Source organism: Crinia signifera, chromosome 3 (genome assembly GCF_055691185.1).
Source record: "Crinia signifera chromosome 3, ASM5569118v1, whole genome shotgun sequence".
Classification (NCBI taxonomy): domain Eukaryota; kingdom Metazoa; phylum Chordata; class Amphibia; order Anura; family Myobatrachidae; genus Crinia; species Crinia signifera.
Genome location: NC_139219.1, coordinates 19,162,606 through 19,185,970, shown reverse-complemented (window position 1 = coordinate 19,185,970; position 23,365 = coordinate 19,162,606).

The window sequence follows — 23,365 nt, the reverse complement described above, 5'->3', positions numbered from 1 at the left end:
AGAGACCTTGGCCACCAAGACCGCGTCGTTGCAGAAGATTGATTATTACAAAGAAAGCAACAAAAAAAATCATAGAGTCAACGATCCTAATCGGATGTGTAAAGTGAGAAGATCCTCGTTTATACAACTCTAATTTCCTGTCCGATTGGCATTTGCTTTAATGGTCAATAAACCACAGGGACAAACTTTCAAAATATGTGACAGCTGTTTTCCACATGACGACTTAATGTGGCACCCAGGGGTGGTATCAAACAAGAATTTATTCACATTTGCAGAAAAATGACAGCAGCTCATCGCTTGCTACAGTATGAGCAATTCCTCCAATTTATCTCTCTACTAGGGTTAATTAACTATATTGGGTTCTAAAACCCGCTGCTTCCGATCGTGTTTATGCCCAAAATTTAAACGAATAGGGTGAAATGTAGTAAGGTGTGGTTTATTTAAACTGTCTTAAAATCGCACCATATCGCACAGGTGAAATGTGAGATTTTTTTTACATTTGCGGTTTTTAATATTGAGGGTGACATTTATTAGAGATCGATGTTGGGTTTTTGGCGATTTTTATCGCAAAAACGGCAGTTTTTTCATTTTTTGCCCAAATCGACTACTTAATGGCTGGTGATTTGAGGCATAAATCGCACTTTTTGCCGCGAAATCGCACTTTCTGAAAGTGCGATTTTTTTTAACTCCGGAATTCGCATCCAGATGTTTTCCCCATTGAAAAATATACAATTCGCATTTTTAATGAGATGCAAATTTGGAAATCGCCAAAAAAAATGATCTAAAGTTCAAAAAATAAATAGACCTGATCCTGACTGGCGATTTTGTCAGAAACATGGCGATTTTGTCAGAACCATGCACAGATCATTGTGATCTGTGTATGGTTCTTTGGTAAAATATGTGTAAAAGTAATAAAAAAAATTGTCGTGAGGTCCCCCCTCCTGTACATAACCAGCCCCGGGCTCATTGAGCCGGACCTGGTTCCAAAAATACGGGGGACAAAAAGCGTAGGGGTCCCCCGTATTTCTGAAACCAGCCCCGGACTCTTGGACCGGTCCTGGTTCCAAAAATACGGGGGACAAAAAATCTGGGGGTCCCCCCGTATTTTGAAACCAGCACCGGGCTCCAATAGCCCGCAGTGTCATGCCACAGCCGGGGGACACTTTTTACATAAGGTCCCCCGGCCATACCATGAGCACCGTGGCTGGTCAGCCTTGGACGGGGTACCTGGAGGAGTGGGACCCCCCCCCCCCCCAATAAAGGGGTCCCCCCCCCAGGCTTCACCCGTCCAGGGCTGAAGCCCGGGGGCTGTCACCGGCGTCCCTGGCCATTGGACGCCGGCCTGATAGGGTTAAATTCACATTCCTAACATTGCTTAATACAGGAGAACTACAAGTGCCAGCAGACCTCCCCCGCATGCTGGGACTTGGAGAACCACAAGTCCCAGCATGCGGGGCATTAATGGGCCCACTGGGACTTGTAGTCCACCTGTAAAAAGAATGTTAAAATAAAGCACACACAGAAAAGTAAAACTTTATTACATACACACATTCGCACACCTCACTTTTACACCGCTATACATACCGATCCAGGATCCAGCGCTGGTCTCTCTGCAGCAGAGCCGGACAGCCCGCACTGACAGCGGGCTGAACCGGCTTCCTCCGATGCAGCTAACAGCTTCTGTCGCACTGTCCCAGCGCGACACAGGCTGAGAGCGTGATTGGGCGATGCGTCTCCATGGAGACGCATAGCTCAGCCCTGATTGGCTGAGCTATGCGTCTCCATGGAGACACATAACCCGGAGACGCTCTCAGCCTCTGTTGCACTGGGACAACGCGACAGAAGCTGTTAGCTGCATCGGAGGAAGCCGACTACAAGTCCCAGCGGGCCCATTAATGCCCCGCATGCTGGGACTTGTGGTTCTCCAAGTCCCAGCATGCGGGGGAGGTCTGCTGGCACTTGTAGTTCTCCTGTATTAAGCAATGTTAGGAATGTGAATTTAACCCTATCAGGCCGGCGTCCAATGGCCAGGGACAGCCCTGGACGGGTGAAGCCTGGGGGGGGGGGGACCCCTTTATTGGGGGGGTCCCCACTCCTCCAGGTACCCCGTCCAAGGCTGACCAGCCACGGTGCTCATGGTATGGCTGGGGGACCTTATGTAAAAAGTGTCCCCCGGCTGTGGCATGATACTGCGTGCTGTTGGAGCCCGGTGCTGGTTTCTAAATACGGGGGACCCCCAGATTTTTTGTCCCCCATATTTTTGGAACCAGGACCGGTCCAAGAGTCCGGGGCTGGTTTCAGAAATACGGGGGACCCCTACGCTTTTTGTCCCCCGTATTTTTGGAACCAGGTCCGGCTCAATGAGCCCGGGGCTGGTTATGTACAGGAGGGGGGACCTCACGCCAATTATTATTATTATTATTTTTTTTATCACAAAATTGCACATTTTAACAAAATCGCACCTTTTCATGACTAAAAAATCGCACTTTTCATCCCGAAAATCGCCCTACATCGCACTTTCTCGCACTTTTCATGACGGAATACACACCTCATTAAATATGCGATTTCTGGAAAAAATGCGATTTTAAAAAACGGCGATACAGGGCGATTTGAGCAAAAATCGCATTTTCGGAAAAAACGGTCAACACAATAAATCTCGCCCTGATAATGTGCGATTTTTCAGACATGGAAGTATGCTGTATTTTGTAAAAAAAAATTAAGAAACCAGCCCCAAGCTCTTAGACCGGTCCTAGTTCCAAAAATACAGGGGATAAGAAACATAGGGGTCTCCTGTATTTTGGAACCAGCACCGAGCTCCAACAGCCAGTGGCAGGGGCGTAACTCTGGGAGGCAATGGAGTCATCTGCCGCCGGGCTCCTGCTCCCAATGGGGCACCTCTCCTCCTCTGCAAGTTTGAATCAGTTAATTGAAAGCCATTGATATTGCTTCTGTGGCTGTCTCCCCCTCCTAGCAGGACCATAGACATCACAGCCTTTTTATTTTAAACATAACATACATTCAGGGGTTAAAGTGAGCCGGAACGGGGCGGAACTGCGTTCCGTCAGTTCAATATTGGAGGTGGAATGGTTCTGCCTCTGTCCGGTCACCTTGCCCGCTGTGTCTTTCCCTGCCTGCAGCTTTGCTATAATAGAGACAGCCGGGCAGAGCGGTGTAAAGCCATCTGTCTCTCTTGTCCATCCCCACCCACGACTCTGCAGCACATCGCGGCTATTTAAAATGATGCGCCGAGCCAGGCTCACGGCCCGGCAGCCAATCAGGCAGCTCATGACTCACAAGCCAATCGGAGCTAACGCTGCCTTATTGGCTTCCAGGCCATGAGCCGGGCGCAGCGCTTCATTTTAAATAGCTGCGCTGCGGAGTGGCAGACGGATGGAACTGAGACAGGCAGGTTTCCACCGCTCTGCCTGGCTGTCTCCTTAACACATGTATGAAATGTTACCCCTGGCATGACCCCAAGCAAGAGCCCTCAGACATGGAGACTTCTATATCTATGAGTATATTTATTTATTAACAGTTTCTTACTGTATATAGCGCACACATATTCCTCAGCGCTTTAAGATTTCAAGATTTGAACAGTCATATCAGTCCCTGCCCCAGTGGAGCTTACAATTCATATTCCCTACCACATGTACACGCACACACAGACATTCTAGGGTTAATTTTGTTGGAAGCCAATTGACCTACCAGTATATTTTTGGATTGTGGGAGGAAACCAGAGTACCCGGAGGAAACCCACGCAAGTACGGGGAGAATATACAAACTCTGCACAGTTTGGGCCATGGTGGGAATCGAACCCATGACCTCAGCAGGCAGTGGCCCTTATTCTGATCGGTGCGGATATTCCCGCATTCTTACGGAGCGGACCGCACGCTACGGTGTTTTGCCGCATGCGGCCATCGTCCGTAGAAACGCCCACGTGTCCTCCGCATTCGGACGGACTCACTCTTTAAGAACAGGGCGTGTTTACGGACGACATACAAACCATGCGTGTGCGGGAGAAACACTCCGATTCGGCACGTATGCTCGGGAATACCGCATCCGAACGGGAGCCAAGCGGTGCTACCGCACGTAAGCGGAGTATTTACGCCAAACAACCCACTATTAAGTATCTTCTGCAAGACATCACATGACCCACTTATTCAATTACCTATCCTCATAAAAAACTGCTTATTTGGAATTGGAATCAATTAGATGCCAATATATCCTTACAAGCATGCCTAACACATGCATTGCACACATTAACCCTTACAGCAATTGAAGTGCAATGGTTTCAATTAAAGCACTGACAAGCGGCCTATTAGTGAGTAATGAGTAAAGGAGTAGATTCTATTGGGTTCAGGTGTTAATGCTTGTAGTCATTAGGCGTACGTTCGCCTACCGCATGAACGAGTGGTGTCCGCAAAGCAATAGTACACTTGTGGACACCGCACATTTCTTCCCCTTTTGATCGCGTGCATTCGGAGTGCTATCCGAATGTACGCCCCCCAACATAAGTGTACTCCCCCGTGTCCGCCCATGTTTCCGCCCCGTTTTGCCCACTTTGAAACTACGCCCATGTGACATTCCGCATGACGCCCATAATACGCCCATATTTCCCGACTGATTGCGGGGAACAGTTTTGTACGGGATTTGGCCGAACTGGTACGGAGTCAAGGCGTGGCACATGCGCGTTGCGTTCTCCACGCATGCGCAGACGCCGAAAAGACGCGATCCGTAAGAATGCGGTAAAGTCCGCGTCAATCAGAATAAGGGCCAGTATGAGGCAGTAATGCTAACCATTACACCATCCGTGCTGCCCCGTATATATAAATCGTGGTGGGGATAGAACCCATGACCTCAGCACTGTGAGGCAGTAATGCTAACCATTACACTGTCCGTATAGTAGCATGTTACCCCTGGCACAGAGCATGTTACCCCTGGCATTGTGCATGGTACCCCTGGCATTGTGCATTTAACATATGCCATAGTACATTTAACCCCCAGCACTGTGCATGCTACCCCTGGCACGGAGCATGTTACCCTTGGCACTGTGCATGCTACCACTGGCACCGTGCATGTTGGCCCTGGCACGGAGCATGTTACCCCTGGCACCATGCATGTAACCCCTGGAACTGTGCAAGAAACCCCTGGCAACGAGCAAAAAACCCCTGGCACTGAGCATGTAACCCCTGGCATTGAGCAAGAAAACCCTAGCAATGAGCATGTAGGTAAGCGTCACTTGTGGCATAATATGTAAGGGGCATTACCGTATTTGGCCTAATGTGTATTGGGAATTACGGTGTGTATAATCCCCTGTCCCACAAAGCCATGCCCTAAGGTCTACAGCAGTATTTAGACAAGCGTTGGGTCAACACCATTAGGTCGACATGCAGAATGGTCAACATGCCATTAGGTCGACACAATCATTATGTCGACATGGGCGAGGTGGTCAACCGTCAAATGGTCGACATGGACTTTTTCACTCTTTTTTCACCCAAATTTCTACACAGTCAACATGGACACTGAAACGTAGCGCCGCGTCCCCTCGCATGGCTCGCTTTGCTTGCGGTGCTTCGGGCACGGTGCCTTGCTGCACTAGGCACACTACTTTCTCCCACCACGCCCTAGTGGATGGTAGGGCATGAAATACCATCTGCCGGCACATGTCGGCACAAAAATAACCTAATGACCTAATGCTTGTATCAACCTAATGACATGTCGACATACACCCATGTCAACTTAGACCCAAGTAGACCTTTCTGCATGTCGACCTAATGGTGTCGACCTAATGACCGCATCTTAGCCAAGAAACGCGTTCAGCTATTGTCAGCCCGGACCCTTTGGGGAAGACCATCTCATTTACTAATTCATCTCCTATCTCCCCGAATTTACTTTTTTGGGTGGACCTTGCAGTGGCTCCCTGCCCTGCCTCTACTAGAGTGATTCCTATTGGCTAATGCTCACATATAGACGCACGGTTGCTGGAGGTCTAAGTACCACCCAGACATCGCCAGCATCCAGAGTTGGGACTGTGGAGCACCACTGTAGCACCTGTTAAAGTGCCGTAAACCAGGTAAATACCCGATATGGCTCTTCCGTATGTATAAACTGGAACATTTAAAAATAGATTTCATCTTGGCACATTAATATGTCTGTTAAAAGCAGTCACAGACACATTGGAGCGGAATGAGATGTTTTAATGGTTCAAGCTTTTCATCCTACGAATCCCACTAAACACGTTTATTACCCCTCTCTCTTGCATAATAGAACGGCAGCTGGATTGTTAAATTTATCATTAAATTGACATTCTGCAACATTGTTGCCTTTTTTTTCCATTGCAAAACTTTTATACTGAGATCTGGAACTAGTTTTCCGCTGGAGGGTTATTAAGTTGTGTGATTTATAATATATGCCCGATTATTATGTGTTTATATCCAGGGCCGGTGCTAGGGTGTCCGGCGCCCTCCGGCAAACCATACATTTTGCGCCCTTTCACATTGCCATTGCAACAAGCTGCAGCCCGATTGTGGGAGTGTATGCAACATGCGATCCTATGGAGGATCTCGGGTGCATGTACATGTATGCATACACCATCTCAGTGCTGTGTCCGCAAAATGTTGCAGGCACTAAAGGTGCCCATACACGCTGCAAGAATCGCATACGTTATGGGCTAGATCGCATCGCATTGCACGGCATGCATGCAATGTGTGTGGGATGCGATCTGAAAGCAGTACAAAAAGTATGTGCAGCACTCGTAACTGAGGGGGAAAGGAGGGGAGAGAAGGAGGAGATGGAAGAAGAGGGGAGGAGATAGAGGGGGCGGAGTGTTGAGGACTGGCAGCGGCACTGGCCCAGCACAGTGAGAAGAGGGAAGAAAGGGGAGGCGGCGCAGCTGCCTGTTCATCATTTGATTGACAGCTGACAGGCGCAGGGAACAATGGGTAGGGGGCGGATCCGGACATGACATGTCATCCAGGCATTCACAGACAGCGCTACATTCCTCCTCACAAGTGTCCGTGAGGAAGAGGGGGCAGGTCGCAAAAGGGCAGCTTTAGCAGAGCAGGGAGGGAGACAGCGCCTTTTCAGCATGGCGCCTCCCTGCTTTGCAGTAGCTGCTGAGTGGGTAGCACCGGCCCTGTTTATATCCTTCCTCTCTTTTATTATTGATTGTATTTATAGTGGTTTATGCTGTACACTATTTATCACTGAAATATAAATGCTGTCTACCTGCTTGTTCTCCCTGCACCTTCTTTTTTTTTTCTACTTGTTTTGGTTTTATAACAGGAGGGGTCAGCTTACCTCACACAGGGCCAGATATATCAAGCTTCAAATAGTGATAAAGTGGAGAGTGATAAACAACCAGCCAATCAGCTCCTAACTGCCATGTTACAGACTGCGTTTAAACAGACATAAGCTGATTGGCTGGTTGTTTATCACTCACCTTTTTATCACTTTTTGAAGCTTGATACTGTACATCTAGCCCACAGAGTGAGCAGTATTTACACAGTAAAAATTTGTTTGGAAAACGGGCAAAACCATGTGCACTGCAGGTGGGGCAGATGTAACATGTGCAGAGAGAGTTCGATTTGTGTGAGTTATTTTGTTTCTGTGCAGGGTAAATACTGGCTGCATTATTTTTATGCTACAATTTAGATTTCAGTTTCAACACACCCCACCCAAATCTAACTCTCTCTGCACATGATTTTGCCCATTTTCCAAACAAATTTGTATTGCAATCAGATCTGAATAAGGGCCATAATGTTATTATACAGTATATATACCAATTTTAGGAGCTCCTGGTTATTGTGGGTTTTCTTGTGGTGATGGCTGTCTGTGTGACAGGTCAAGGCAGTAGATGACTTGGAGGTTGCGGGTTTCGGGGCAAGGCAGGGGGTGACATGGAGAGTCAGAGGGTGACCAGTAAAGTTGGCGGGTGACAGGTAAAGACAGAGAGGGATTGGGAGGTGATGGGGAGGATGGATGATGGGGAGAGACAGTGAATGACGTGGAGGCACTGGGTGAAAATAAGCCAGTGGGTGACAGATAGAGGCAGAGGGGGCAGGTATAAGGCAGTGGGTGACAGATAGAGGCAGAGTGGGATAGGTACTGTATAAGCAGTGGGAGGCAGGTAGGTGCAATAAGTGACAGGAAGAGAAAGTGATGAGAAACAGTGGGTCAAGGGAATAGGCAATAGAGAGGCAGTGGGTGACAGGGAAAGACAGTGGGTTATGGGATTAGGCAGTGGAGAAGCAGAGGGTAACTGGGGAGGTAGTGGGTGACAGGGAAAGACAGTGGGTTATTGGAATAGCAGAGGGTGTTAGGGAGTGGCAATCAGTGATAGGGAGAGGCAGAGGGTTACAGGCAGAAACAGTAGGTGGAAAAGAGAGACAGAGGGTGACAGTGAGAGGCAGGGGTGACTGGGAGGACTGTGACATGGAAGCAGTTGGATACAGGGAGGCAGTTGGTTGCAGGGAGGCAGTTGATGACAGGCAGATGCAGTTGTTGATGCAATTAGACAGTAGACTGTTTACAGAGTGTAAACACTGATGTATGCAGTCACCACTATCATCCTCCTTTTCTTCTCTCCAAACATGCGACATCTACCTCCCCTCTTTTACAAGTCCTACATTAGCTACCCTATAGAATCCAATTCAAGCTTCTCGCACCCATAAGGCCTATCTATATCTCTGACCTGACCTCCCGATTACACTACTGCCCACCCTCACAAATGCACACTCTCTCTCCTGCCAACTGGTTACTTCCTCCAATGTGCTGCTCCCTATCTCTGGAATTCTCTACCTCTCCCCATCAGACTCTCCATCTCGCTATAAAACATCAAATGTGCTCTCAAGATCCAGCCAACTCTCACCCTAGCACTCTGTTCCATGTTGCCTGTCTACCCATCTGTGTCACCCTTTGGAATGTAAGCTCTCACGAGCAGGGCCCTTTTCCCTTATGTGCTGTCCTGCTCTTATTTAGTCTATCCTCTTCTCCATAATCCATACAACCGCTCCTAGACGTTGGTTTGTGCCACCATGTCGCTTCTTTGTTTCTGCAATTTGTTAAGTGCGTTGAAACCTTCTATTGCTATATACATACATAAACAATAATAAATAATAATAATAATTCCTAGAGATGAGCTGCTCGGATTTTAAGAAATCTTAACTGCTCAAACTTTAGGGATCCGTGGCGATCTGCCTGGATCCCGCAGGTTTTAACCACGCATGCTTTTCAAAAGTGCCACTCAAACCAATGGGTAGCCACTGATTGGCTGAGACAGCCCTCTGTCACTGCTCTCATTCAATCTGTGGCTCCCCATTGGTTCCCCATTGACTCGAGTGGGGAAAAGACGGCGAGCAACCCCCCCCCGCGAGCTGCAGCAGCATTCCACACCCTCTCTCTGCGCTCTACACCTCGTCACGATGGAAGGACTCACATGCAATCCAAAACACATGAGATTCAAGATTTTACATTTTGCATAATTTTGAGATGGGAACTTGGCAGGTGGTCCCGAGCTGGTTGTCGGTTCTCATCAGAAACCCCAAGTTCAGTTATTAGTTCATTTTACAACCACTCAAATCTCTGCCACCGCCAACTTTTCAGAAGCTGATTGCAACCTAACAAATTGGTCAGACAGTGACAGAGGCAGATAATGTACGACCAGGCCAAAGCTTTCAGACGGTGTATACTGTAAGAACAATATCTTCATTCTTCACGTTTATTTATTTAAAGCAGCCATCATTGAAGAATGAAGCAAATGGTCTGCATAAAACAAATGACCAAATACAGTTCAAATCTAAACTTTGCATATTTAAAAATGCAATAAATATAGATCATAGAAGACAGGAGAAGACTGTAACCAAGAAACAAACTGAGATGTGACAGTGGCGTCTTGAATATATTACTTAATAAATAATAATATAGGAATAATTCAGCATCCTCATTGAAGCATAACTACAGTTAACTAACAGTTATCCTATTATCGGCATTTCAATCCCAGGATTTCGGGATTAGACTGATGCTGCCCAGGGTCTCCCATCCCCGGCAGTGAGGGTTTGCGCAGCATGAAAAGGACAGAGGTCACGCAGTGCAGGTGACACAGCCCACCTAAGCCCCCTTGATCTTGGGTACACTCAGGGCCAGTGCCAGGCCGCCACGAGGGGTGGGGTTCTGGGTGATGCAGCGAGTGCTGCCGGGTCATTCCAGGGGGGGTGATGCAGCGGTGGCCACCGAGTCGCTCCACAGCAGGGGGGGGTGGGGTGGAGTTGCGGCCGGGGGTGGAGAGTTGCTCACCTCCATCCTGCCACCCTCCAGTGGCCGGCGCCCCAGTAGTGGCGCCGGGTACACTGCCCGTCCGCCTGCCTGCACAGTTCTCTCTATATTGTACATTTCATAAATAAGTATTACACGTATTTGCCTGTGAAAACCACAATGTAATAAATGATCTCCTCTAACGTGATACAATCTCATTGCGCCTCTGACAGTTGTAGGTGAAATAAAATGTTACTTTCAAACAGTTCTTAATAAATTGAGCATCGTTAAGGGAACAAATAATTTGAAAGCGTTTATCGCCATCAAACACCGGAGAGGTCATGTAGACATTAATAAAACATCGCTTTCATGTTAAAATTCCATTAAATCAATGTTTTATTCATTGCGTTCTGGGCAAAGATATATTTTGTCTATTCTAATTCTTCTCTTTGCAAAATATCGTTGATGGTTCATAGAATGTGAAAGATTAAACATCTTCAAAACAGACGTATGTACAGTAAGTGCGGGATAATTCTGGTGGCTTCACATCAAAACGTTTTAGTGATTGACGGACTTTTGCTTTGTACAGTAGGTTGAAAGGTGTTTTATATTTTTTCACGAACTTCTGTGTGATCTGTGCACAGACGGGAACAATTAAAATCTGGTTAAAATGACTTGATAGGGTGTTTTAATTTGGTATCCAGACAGTATGGTAGGCAGGGTCGGACTGGGAACAAAAATCGGCCCTGGCATTTTGAGCACACAGGTCCACCAGCAGTAGGCGGGACCCTTGTGCTGCGAAAAGGGGGCATGGCCTCATGGAAAGGAGGCGTGGCATCACAAAAAGGAGGCATTGCACTGCCCATTACACAGTGGCGTAGCTACAGGGGTCGCAGCGGTCGCACCTGCGACCGGGCCCCTGAGCCAGGGGGCCCAACCCCCGCCACTATAATAGGCCGCTGTTATGTTCTGCGTATGTGGCACCCCGACCTGGACCAATTTGTCCAGCGGGGGCCGTGTTAATAGGGTTGCTAAGCAACCATGTTTTCTAGTGCCGCCCAGACAGCGGACTTCAAGGGGTTAATACCCCGAAGACTGAGGGCGCAAAGAAAGTGTCCTCAGGCTGATTGACAGCCTGGAGGACGAATAGGAGTCGGAGGGCGGATCTGGCGAGGTGAGGGGTCACTGCACGTGGGGAAGTAGGAAGAGAGGACAGCGCAGGTAGAAGAGCGCGGCGTGCCGGGAGAGGAGAGACAGGCGCAGGAGAAGACCAGTAGCGGGTCCCGGACAGAGCCGGAACACGCCCAGGAGACAGCTGGTGCCGCAGCAAGAAGGCTAGAACACCGGGAGTGGAGAAGCCGGCGGGGAGAGACTTCAGCGCGGGTCAGGAGAGGTGCAGCTGAGTGTGGCAACGCTGCAGCAGCAGCGCCCACACTAGCGTGCCCTCCTGCAGAAGAGTGACCCAGCACCAGCCCTCCAGACGCCGGGGGACCCCACCGCGACGGGCAGGAGCCTGCAACTTGTTCCTGATGTCAGGTATCTTTAGCCCGGGTCACCCCAGGCCTGCCTCCCCGTCCACTCCCTGCCACCAACGCAGTATACCCTGAAAGACACCCCCCTGTTTGCTCCCCGTGGAGCGCACCTATCCTTGCCTGCACCCCACGGCATGCCACCGCATTTCTCCCCTGGAGCGTCCCTATCTACGCCCATGCCACCCTCAGCACCCCACCAGGAGAATGAGAGGTGACAGCCCCTCCAAATTTAGTAAGTAAATGTTTCTGCCTGGCTTTATAGATACATACTATATTATATATATATATTATAATATATGTGTATATATATATATATATATATATATATATGTGTTCTAGTTCAGCCTGGCACTCCTTGGACTTAAAACATCTGCCGTGGGTGCCTCCTGGCACAATAACATACATGCCGCATATATGTGTGTGTGTATGTTAGTGTGTATATATATATATATATATATATATATATATATATATATATATATGTATATATAAATAAAATCGAGCACATATACAGATTTTAATTTTGTTGTATGTAGGGGGGCCCCAAGCTGACCTTTCGCACCAGGGCCCATGAACCCTTAGCTACGCCCCTGCCATTACACATTATGGAACACACGGTTATGCCCATTACACAATATGGAACACAACATTATGTCCATTACACATAACGCCACACACCGTACTGCGCATTACACATGGCGCCACACACCGTACTGCCCATTACACATGACGCCACACACCGTACTGCCCATTACACATGGCGCCACACACCGTACTGCCCATTACACATGACGCCACACACCATAATGCCCAATTATACATGATGCCTTATTTGGCAGTTACTGCTGTCATCCAAACTATGTTATTTCACATTATAGATCCCAAATACATGTTTCACTGGGTTGGGATAATTTGGTCTACAGCATGATGGTCGGCAGTCATTAGGTCGATATGGGAAAAGGTTGACTTGGTTCAAGGTCGAAAGGTCATAAGTTTGGCAGGTCGTTAGTTCGACAAGTCGTTAGTTCGACAATGTCTAGGTCGACAGTCAAAAGGTCGACATTGGGTTTTTCACTGTTTTTTTACCTGAATGTCGACATGGACACAGTTTAAAGTGCACCGCATCCCCTCGCAATCGCTCGCTACGCTCGGCACACTATTTTATTCTCCCACTACACCCTAATGGATGGTAGGACATGAAATACCGCCTGTCGGCACATGTCAGCTCAAAAAACAGTGAAAAACCCCATGTTGACCCTTTGACTGATGAACTAATGACCTGTCGAACTATTGACCTGTTGAACTAATGACCTTTTGACCTAGACCCATGTTGACTTTTTCCCATGTCAACCTAATGGTGTCGACCTAATGACTGTCTACCATCATGCTGTAGACGAAATGACCGCATCCCGTCTCACTTGGGATAGAATCTTCTGAGTCATTTGTTTAATAATCCCTTTAATCACCTTGTTCCACATTTCTTCTGCAGAGACTATGAATCCCACCTCTTGGATATGTTGATTAATTAAAGGGCCTAATTGATTGGGTCTTTTTGCTTTCAAAATGTTTCTGTTATTCAACATCTGTTCCGTACTGAAGGTCCTACAGCTTCTTCTACAAGTGACTGTAGATGCTTCAGACCAATATCCAATTTCAGCTTCAAAGATACTTCGTTCTTCCAAATCAATTGTTTTCTTTTAACGGAATTTCAGCTTATTTTAGTGCTGCGTGTTTTCTAAAAGCTCAGTCCTACATCCTTGATGCTTCTGTAGTGTACTGTAGTGGTATCGACCCGCTATCGAAGTTTGTTATCTTATGTGTCAAAAGTGTAAATATTGTACCCGAGACATCTTTTCTTAAATGTTTCTGTATTTATTAAAGTGTGATACAGCCATTTGTAAATGACCAACCCAGGAGGACGTACAAAAGTCTTCATTTTAAATGTGGTTCTTTGTGCCAATGAGCAGGATTGTTCATTACTTTAATCCATTATCTAAGGTATTTCATTTGAGCCCCGAAAGCCATCAGATTTTGTGGCCATACACTGTAAGATATTTCACAGTGTATGACCACACGGATGTAACTGAATGCGATCAGGATGATGTAGGTCAGAATATCAGCATCATCGTCTCGAAGGGGGTCATTACGACAGCCATAGGCGTGCGCAGCCCATTTCACTAGGGGGTGCACTGTCAAAGGGGTGTGTCTAGCACCACCTATCGGGCATATCTAGCATCGCCCATTGGGTGTGTCTAACACCGCCAATCATGCGTGTTTACCATCATCTATTGGCACTGGCTACAATATAAAACGTCTCTCAGCCGCACCATAATCTCCGGCCTATTTCAGTTTTAATCTTTTTATTACTGTGTGTAACAGTGCATGCAAATAAAGTCATAACATATATGGATGACCGAGGTGTGTAGTGATATGACAATGGTCTAATACAATTAACAATGCAAAACACACAATTGATTGATGGGCGCTTCTTTTAATGGAATACAGGTCTAAACAGCAAAAGTCTTTGGTAAAAGATATTGCTGGTATTGCTAGCGGCAGGGAGTTGTTCATAAGAGTGGGCACAGCAATTGGGGGTGCCTGTGCACCCCTAACACTCAATGTGCACCCACCTATGAGGACAGGGGTCAGGTAGTTATATTTACCTGCCTCCTTAACCCCCTTACCACAGATTAACACCCCCAGTTGCCTGACCCTAACCCTCCCCACTAGTGCCTAATCCTAACCCCCACACCTCGCCACCTAAACCTACTCTTCTGCCCTGCAACCTAACCCTAACTCTCCTTCTAAAGGTGGCCATACACACGCAGATTTATCTTCAGATCTGGCTGGTTGGAACAAAAACATGGTTATGGATGAGAGCAAATGACAGTTGACCATTTTCTTGGAAATGCTGGAAAACTGACAAACTGTCACTCATCCATAACCATGGGCCTTATTCTGGTCTGTGCGTACTTTCCTGAATTATTACGGATGGCGTTTTTTAGCCGTCTGCGCATGCGTGGGGAACGCTATGCGCATGTGCCACGCATGGTCTCCGTACTTGTTCTCACTAATACCGTACAGAAATGTGCACCGCAATCACTCGGGAAATATGGGCGTATTATGGGCGTCATTCGGAAACACACAGGGGCGTAGTTTCAAAGTGGGTTAAACTGGGCGTAAACATGGGCGGACACAAGGGAGTGCACTCATTCTGGTAGGCGTGCATTCGGACAGCACACCGAATGCACGCGAACCAAAAGGCTAGAAATATGCGGTGTTCATAAGCAAGTATTGCTTTGCGGACACCACTCGTTCATGTGCTAGGCAATCGCTACGCCTAATCAGGACGGCCGCACCTCAACCAATGTCAGCTGAACACAATACAATCCACTCCTTTACTCATTACTCATTAATTACACGCTTGTCATTGCTTCAATTGGAACCATTGCAGCTTAAATGGACCCTTACTAAACACACAAATATATGCTGCAGTTTTGACACACATTTACACTGCAACCAATGGACAGAACTTACTATAAATAATAGATGACCATTAAAAACAATCCCTTTTGAATGAGGTAGCCTAATTGCATAAGTGGGTCATGTTACAGATTTGGGTGTTCTGATAAGAGTGGTGATTTGTGCGTAAATACACCGCATCGGTGCGTACGGCCAGGTTCCCGTCCGTTCTGACGCGGTAAGACCGTGCATACGCTGTAAGAACGTGCAAAATCTGTGTGTGTCCACCGCACACGCATGGTTTGGATGTCGTCCGTAAACATGTCCTCTTCTTAAAGAGTGAGACCGTCCGAATGCGGATGACCGGTGGGCGTTTTTACGAACGATGTCCGCACAGCGTGGCGTGCGGACCGCTCCGAAAGAGAGCGGAAATATACGCACCAACCAGAATAAGGGCCCATGTTTTTGTTCCAACCAGCCAGATCTGAAGATAAATCTTACTAGTGTATGGGCACCTTTAGTGTCTAACCTTTTCTCCTCGTAACCTTCCACTCCCTACAGCCTAAGCTTAAGTCCCCCTTGTCACGCCTGAGGTGTTGGTGAGAATTTGAAGATGGGTTCCCTTAGGAACTTTGTCCACATACAGTATGTGAATAACCTCAGGTGTGTATGCAGAGTCCAGAGCCTGAAGGCGTGACCAATGATGGTGGAAGCAGGAATAAAATCAAGTTGTTATTTAATGAGCAGTCACTTAGACCATGGCAATTACTGTTAGGAAGTCTTAGACTTAGCAGAAAGAAACAGTAGTAACTGTAAAGTCTTTGGACTCGAGTTTGCCTGAGTAGAGTCTCTGACCGGCGATAAACCGGTAGGGAATGGAATCAACGAGAGCTGAAGGAGTGGCTCAGATATTATCCGAGTAGAGTCTATGGCCAGAATGGAATCAGCGAGAGCTTAGGAATGGATGTTGTCACTGATGTCCAAAGATGACCATCGATGGATGAAGAAGTGGGTAATATGCTGAGATCTACAGGAAATTTAGAGTACTGATACCACAGGCACAGAGTGGGGTACACCAGATTATGTTGGGTACCAATGCTGGACACTGATGGGGGTTGATATCAGCATGGACTTTCTGAAGGTGACTGGGAAAGGGCAGGTACTTGAGAGGGTAGCGGTGTAGAAGTACGGCGATGAACTATAAAATCATCAGATGCAAACAGTAGCAGGTAAATCGATAGAATCAATGCTAGGGCATGATGTCAGAGTGCGTCACTAGAGAGCGATGCTTTTGAAACGGTCAATGGTAGGGACCGATGTTTGCAAACAATGTTTGAATAATCAATGATAACAATCGATGATGACAATTGAAAACGACAGTCGATGATGGGAATCGATGATGGAGATCGATGCAACTGGAGCTAGTGATTGATGATAGAGATCAATGATATAAATGTTAACAATCAATGTTTGACCATCGATGTTGGAGATCGATGCTAGTGATTGATTGATGGTGCAGAGTGGACAGGAATGGTACCAGGGGCTACCAATAGGGCTCAGTAGGAATGAGTGAAACCTCCAGGGGGGATGGTGGAAGTTCACAGAGACAGCAGGATATTCACAGGAGCTGTGGAGACACACAGCTATTCTGAAGACATCACACAGGTAACGGAAGAACAAAAAAAAGGCTTTTTTCCAATCGCACAGGTGAGGATATCTGTGTATGTGATATAACCCTTTTGTATAATGATGAGACTTTAAATAAGTCTTTATTTTAGGGTGTGCTGCCACTAGAACAGAAGATTAGATACAGTTTTTGAGAAAGAGAAGGCTGTCATTAGTGTGGCGCACTGGTAAAGAGAGGTGGTTTTAGTAAAAATTAACTTTTAATTATTACATCTTAAAATGGCGATATATAAAACACATAACATACATGGGTAAAGTTTTGACAAGGTAAAGATAAAAAAGGAATGAATCCTTGCTTAGTGTGTTTCGATATCCCTTAATGAAAGTTATGGACAGTGGTTGTATCAGTGCCACACTCGATGGGTGCACTGATCACTGCCTTCAATAATATCACAAGTATCCCCACTGTTCGGGCCCCCTCACATTTATTTTATGATGATTTGGTGTGTCTTGTTCAAAATCGCCTGGTGTGTATCCACACGTAATTTCGTATGCAATAAATTGGTTGGATATGGAGTATTATACTTCCTCAATTAAATTGCATTATAACAGAAAGATATGCCACTGTAGGTGTATGAAAGAGGCCACAGTGAGGTTGGTGAGGCGGATTCGGGTATTTTGCCTATAGCATATGCCGCTCATACACTACCAAACTCAGGCTTTAATAAATACAGTTGGTTGGTTGGCTGTGGATATGGTGTAAGACACTGTTTATGATGCGTTTAGTTCACCAATCATCATTGTATTGTAGAAACAAGTGTGGGGATAATATGCAGTGGGCCCCTACTGGGTGAGTCCCCTTAAAATTATTGTCATGTGATTAAATGCGTCTTATCACAATCGCCCAGTGACACTTATACACACTTCACCATCTAGAGCCTCTTAGACACCTGCACCTGGTAGAGCCCCTTAGACACACTGCACCATGTAGAGCCCTGAAGACACACTGTGACAGGGTTACGCACACCGTAACGCCCACTACACATTGTGCCATAAAGGATAGTGTTGGCATAATGTGTAATGGGCATTATGGTGTGTGGCGTAATGAGTAAGAGGCATTAATATGAGAAGGGAAAATAACTTGGGGGGGGGGGGGGTTTGACAAAACATACCCCTGATATGGGCTAAATGTCACTAAGCTACGCAATGGGTTCCATTACATTGGCACAGCCATCTGGCAGTCACCTTAAGAACTTAATTGGGCACTGGGCAAACGTGAACACAAAAGTAAAGCACAAAACTTTTTTCTCTTAAGCTTTTTACTACTGTTTCGTATTATGTGGAAGCAGGAGGAAGCTTACTGCAGAAACACTCACCTGACATCACCTGCAGGGAATCTGTCTCTTCATGACAAATGTCTCAGCAACCATCAGTATAGTTACCATGACTCACTTGGAACAAGACTTCAGACAAATCACAGCGCCAATATGAAAAGTAATTATATACAAATACATCTGTTGTTGATTCCTTTAGAAATCCATCGGGAATCTTGTTTCCTGCAGTTGTCCAAATGAAATACCAAGTACTGTAAATAATGCAGATACTGGATGTCTATGCTTTGGTAATTTAAAGCCACAATTCTAAATATTATTCATTTATATATCATCTATCTATCTGTCTATCTATCTTTCTATCTACTTGAAAAAAAGATGGCAGCACTCGCATCATGATGTGCAGCATAATGTGTAATGGGCATTACTGTGTGGCATAAAGTGTGCAGGGCTCATTACCATGTGTACCTGTGTATAGAGGCATAAAGTGAAATAAGCATCATGGTGTATCTGTGTATAGAGGTTACCTGTGTGCAGCACTCATTACCATGTGTACCTGTGTATAGAGGTTACCTGTGTGCAGGGCTCATTACCATGTGTACCTGTGTATAGAGGTTACCTGTGTGCAGGACTCATTACCATGTGTACCTGTGTATAGAGGTTACCTGTGTGCAGTGCTCATTACCATGTGTACCTGTGTATAGATGTTACCTGTGTGCAGCACTCATTACCATGTGTACCTGTGTACAGATGTTACCTGTGTGCAGGGCTCATTACCATGTGTACCTGTGTATAGAGGTTACCTGTGTGCAGGGCTCATTACCATGTGTACCTGTGTATAGATGTTACCTGTGTGCAGGGCTCATTACCATGTGTACCTGTGTATAGATGTTACCTGTGTGCAGCACTCATTACCATGTGTACCTGTGTATAGGGGGTTACCTGTGTGCAGGACTCATTACCATGTGTACCTGTGTATAGAGGTTACCTGTGTGCAGGGCTCATTACCATGTGTACCTGTGTATAGAGGTTACCTACAGTATGTGCAGTGCTCATTACTATGTGTACCTGTGTATAGAGGTTACCTGTGTCCAGGACTCATTACCATGTGTACCTGTGTATAGGGGGTTACTTGTGTCCAGGACTTATTACCATGTGTACCTTTGTATAGGGATTACATGTGTCCAGGACACATTACCATGTGTACCTGTGTGTACCTGTCTATAGGGGGTTACCTGTATCCAGGACTCATTACCATGTGTACCTGTCTATAGGGGGTTACCTGTGTCCAGGACTCATTACCATGTGCACCTGTGTATAGGGGTTACCTGTGTGCAGGACTCATTACCATGTGTACCTGTGTATAGGGGTTACCTGTGTGCAGGACTCAGTATGATGTGTACATGGGTGTACCTGTCTATAGGGGGTTACCTGTGTCCTGGACTCATTACCATGTGTACCTGTCTATAGGGGGTCACCTGTGTCCAGGACTCCTTACCATGTGCACCTGTGTATAGGGGTTACCTGTGTGCAGGACTCATTACCATGTGTACCTGTGTATAGGGGTTACCTGTGTGCAAGACTCATTACCATGTGTACCTGTCTAAAGGGGGTTACCTGTGTCCAGGACTCATTACCATGTGCACCTGTGTATAGGGGTTACCTGTGTGCAGGACTCATTACCATGTGTACCTGTGTATAAGGGTTACCTGTGTCCTGGATTCATTACCACATGTACCTGTCTATAGGGGGTTACCTGTGTCCAGGACTCATTACCATGTGCACCTGTGTATAGGGGTTACCTGTGTGCAGGACTCAGTATGATGTGTACATGTGTGTACCTGGGTCCAGGACTCATTACCATGTGTACCTGTGTGTTGGTGTCATTACCTCTCATTACCTCACATTAATGCCGGGTAGCGTACATCTGTCCTGCAGCTGTGGTACTACAGTCTGAGCTAGAACTAAGTCTGGTGACTCCACAAATGCTCAAGAACCGCACGTTGCCCTCATTAGTTTTCCAGGGCGATACAGGTCACCTCCTGTCACAGTATTTATTAAGTGAACTCTGTCCAAAAGAGAATTCAGCATTTCCAGTTATTATGGAGCATTATCATCACAAACACATGGAATGAATAATTACAGGCAACAAAAATGGAGAATTGCGATAAAACTTGAGGTAATAACTTGAGCGCTCACAACGATAAAGCCTTTATTTTTATTCCCACTTTATCGCAGATGACAGACTACATAAGAAGCCGACTGAGATACACTAATGAGCGTCAGACTGAACCATATGTACAATTTCTGGGGAAGTCTTTGCCTGAGAGACGACATTTGACACTTGGTGAATTTGTAAAATCCTCTGATGTAAACTCAGCCAACGCTGTTAATATTTCCAATCTCTGAGGAGGGTGCTTGTCCTCATATCCATGCACATTACACGCAGGACTCGCAGGAGACAAAGGGGAACCACAACTACCAGCATGACTTTGTTTTTAATTGCTTTCGTTTCAGTATATTGCTTTCGTTTCAGTATATTGTATCGGTATATCATGTACAGAATAGGCGTATGCACTGTGACTATACACTGCCTAGCGAGTAAGTCTGAGATAGGCACAAAGTGTGGAGGTGACATCTTAGAAGTATAACACCTGCCATTTGCATTAAGTTCAAAATGGATGCCTCACTCAGAAACAGTCTTCATTTTGTGATAATCAGACTCATGCCTGACTGCAAAGCAATAACTTTGCATGCCATATATATGGAGAGCTGGAAGAATGCAGGCCAGCTATTCAGGACACTGGGATGGACTGATGAATGCAGGAAGCTGGGAGAATGTAGGCCAGCTATTCAGGACACTGGGATGGGCCGATGAATGCAGGAAGCTGGGAGAATGCAGGCCAGCTATTCGGGAAACTGGGATGGACAGATGAATACAGGAAGCTATCTAGGAACACCGGAACGGACTCATGATTGCAGCAGTGCAGCTACTCAGGATAACCTGATAATTGAGCGAGGCGGTGCTATAGGTAAAAAAGGACTGATAACCCGGAGCAGGTTTGCAGACTGCAGACAACATGTATGTTCAACAAAGCACTGGCAATTCCTCAGTGCTGAAAGACTGGCTTTATATGGCTAAATGGTGACTGCCCATGATGATCACCTGAAGACAGACTGCATGCCGATTGTGCCCAGAATGGTCAGCTGACATGGACTGTCATAGTGGCTTGGAAGGAAACTCCAGCGTGGTGAAGCCACGTGCACGCAGAGATGGCCGCAGGGCAAGAGGTAGCTGTGAATCTGACTCACTGAGTGAAGGGAACCAGCGGTGACTGGGTGTGGTATAGGGCTCCGACAGTTGGGTTCCCGACAGTCAGTTTCCCGAGATCGGGATCCCAACTGCCGGTGCTCCGACAGCAGGGACATGCTGCGGGCCCAGTGGCTCGCTACACTCGCCACAGGTTATATTCTCCCTCTATGGGGGTCGTGGACCCCCAAAAGGGAGAATAGCCCCTGTGTGTCGGGACCCCCCCCCTGTCGGAGCACCGGCAGTCTGGATCCCGAAGTTGGGATCCTGACTGTCAGGATCCCCACTTTCATACCGTCATCCGGCACCCCGGTGACCGACAAACAGCAACAATGGATGAAATTTGCCCCTGTGGGCGGCGCAGGTAGGAGAGTGCCAGGCAGGGCAGTGCTGCATATCCCCGTTTTGTAACAGTTCTCCGTAATAAGGGAGATAGAAGCTATGGGATGTATAGAAATAGAAAGGTCACATTTTCACTGGAGCAGCAAAACTTTGGCTTCATCTCCACCATTGCATTGGTTACATTCTAAAATTAGGCTGACACTTTGCAGCCGGCAATATGAACCAATTTGGAGCGATTTCAGTAAATTAGGCTGGTGGGCGTATGTATGCTTCATGCATTAGGGAAAGCGTTCCCTAAATAATGAGGACAGATAACCGAAAAACAAGCATCTTGGCAAATGCACACATCTACACAGAGAAAATAAGAAATAATGAGAGGGACGTCAGGGTGACTTAACAGTGGCTGTCAGCTCCTGGGTGTCGCGCTTCGGATCTCCGACCAGCACAGAATCAGGATTCCGTGTGTCACATTTTATATCTTCCTCTGCTCCAGTGTTAATCCCGTTTCATAATGATTTGCTTCGTTCTGAGATGCTCTGTATTCTGTGACAGCTCCCGAGCCTCAGACGGTGTCACACAGAACCTGGTATCAGCGATGATCTCTTCACTCCAGAAGCTGTGAGGAGCTTGTGATAAACTATTCACATGTGCAATTAGACATTTCCATGTGTACAGAAGCTGCTGGGGCCAAGTCGGGTGGAGGAAAAACACAGAGAAGCATCGAAACAAAAGGGAATGGGGAATAGGCAAAACTGAATTTGTCTCATTGTGGAACATCAGCACTTAGGGACGTTATTTCTGCAAATTTTACATATTTATGCTGATCGTATTTGGTACACGGAAGGAGGAAGTAAGTCTGGAAGCTTTTAAACGCCAAGGCTGGGGCACGTGTCTGTAACTGGCATTTGGACATTGTGCTCTCCATTGTGTGATTTGTGTGTGTTGGTGGGTGGAGTTAAGTGGCTTGCTGGTAGATAGCTGTAGATCTAAATGTGGGATTCTCTTTTTATTGTCTTGTTGGCTTTTGGAATGGTTGGCGGGAAAGAAGGGCAGTCCGGTAGCCATCTTGCTACTACTAGTACTACGGTCAGCTGTTTCACCCTGCTGAGAGGCCCTTGCGTGTGCGATTGGCATGGGAGTTGGAGACCTCGCGCCATTCTTGTGGGGCAATTGTGGCCACACCAGTTTACTTTTCTGAATTCCTCTCCGGGAGAAGCACAGCAAGGAGACCCAAAATGACAGGGGGGGTGAGAGGGAGTCTGGCGTCACCAAGCCACGCCCTCTTTTCACAAAAATGCCGCAATTCGCTGTTCTTCACGAAGTGGTGGGAAATGTGTCATTTTAGCCCCTCCCTGGAGAGCCATTTTCATGTTTGAAAAAATAAAACATTGGCTCCCGTATGGAAATAAATAAGCACACTGGTTCTCACAGGTAACAAAAAAATTTATAAAAATACATTGGCCCTCACTTTAGAACAACTCAAGACGCAATGGTGTGCCACGTGGCACAGT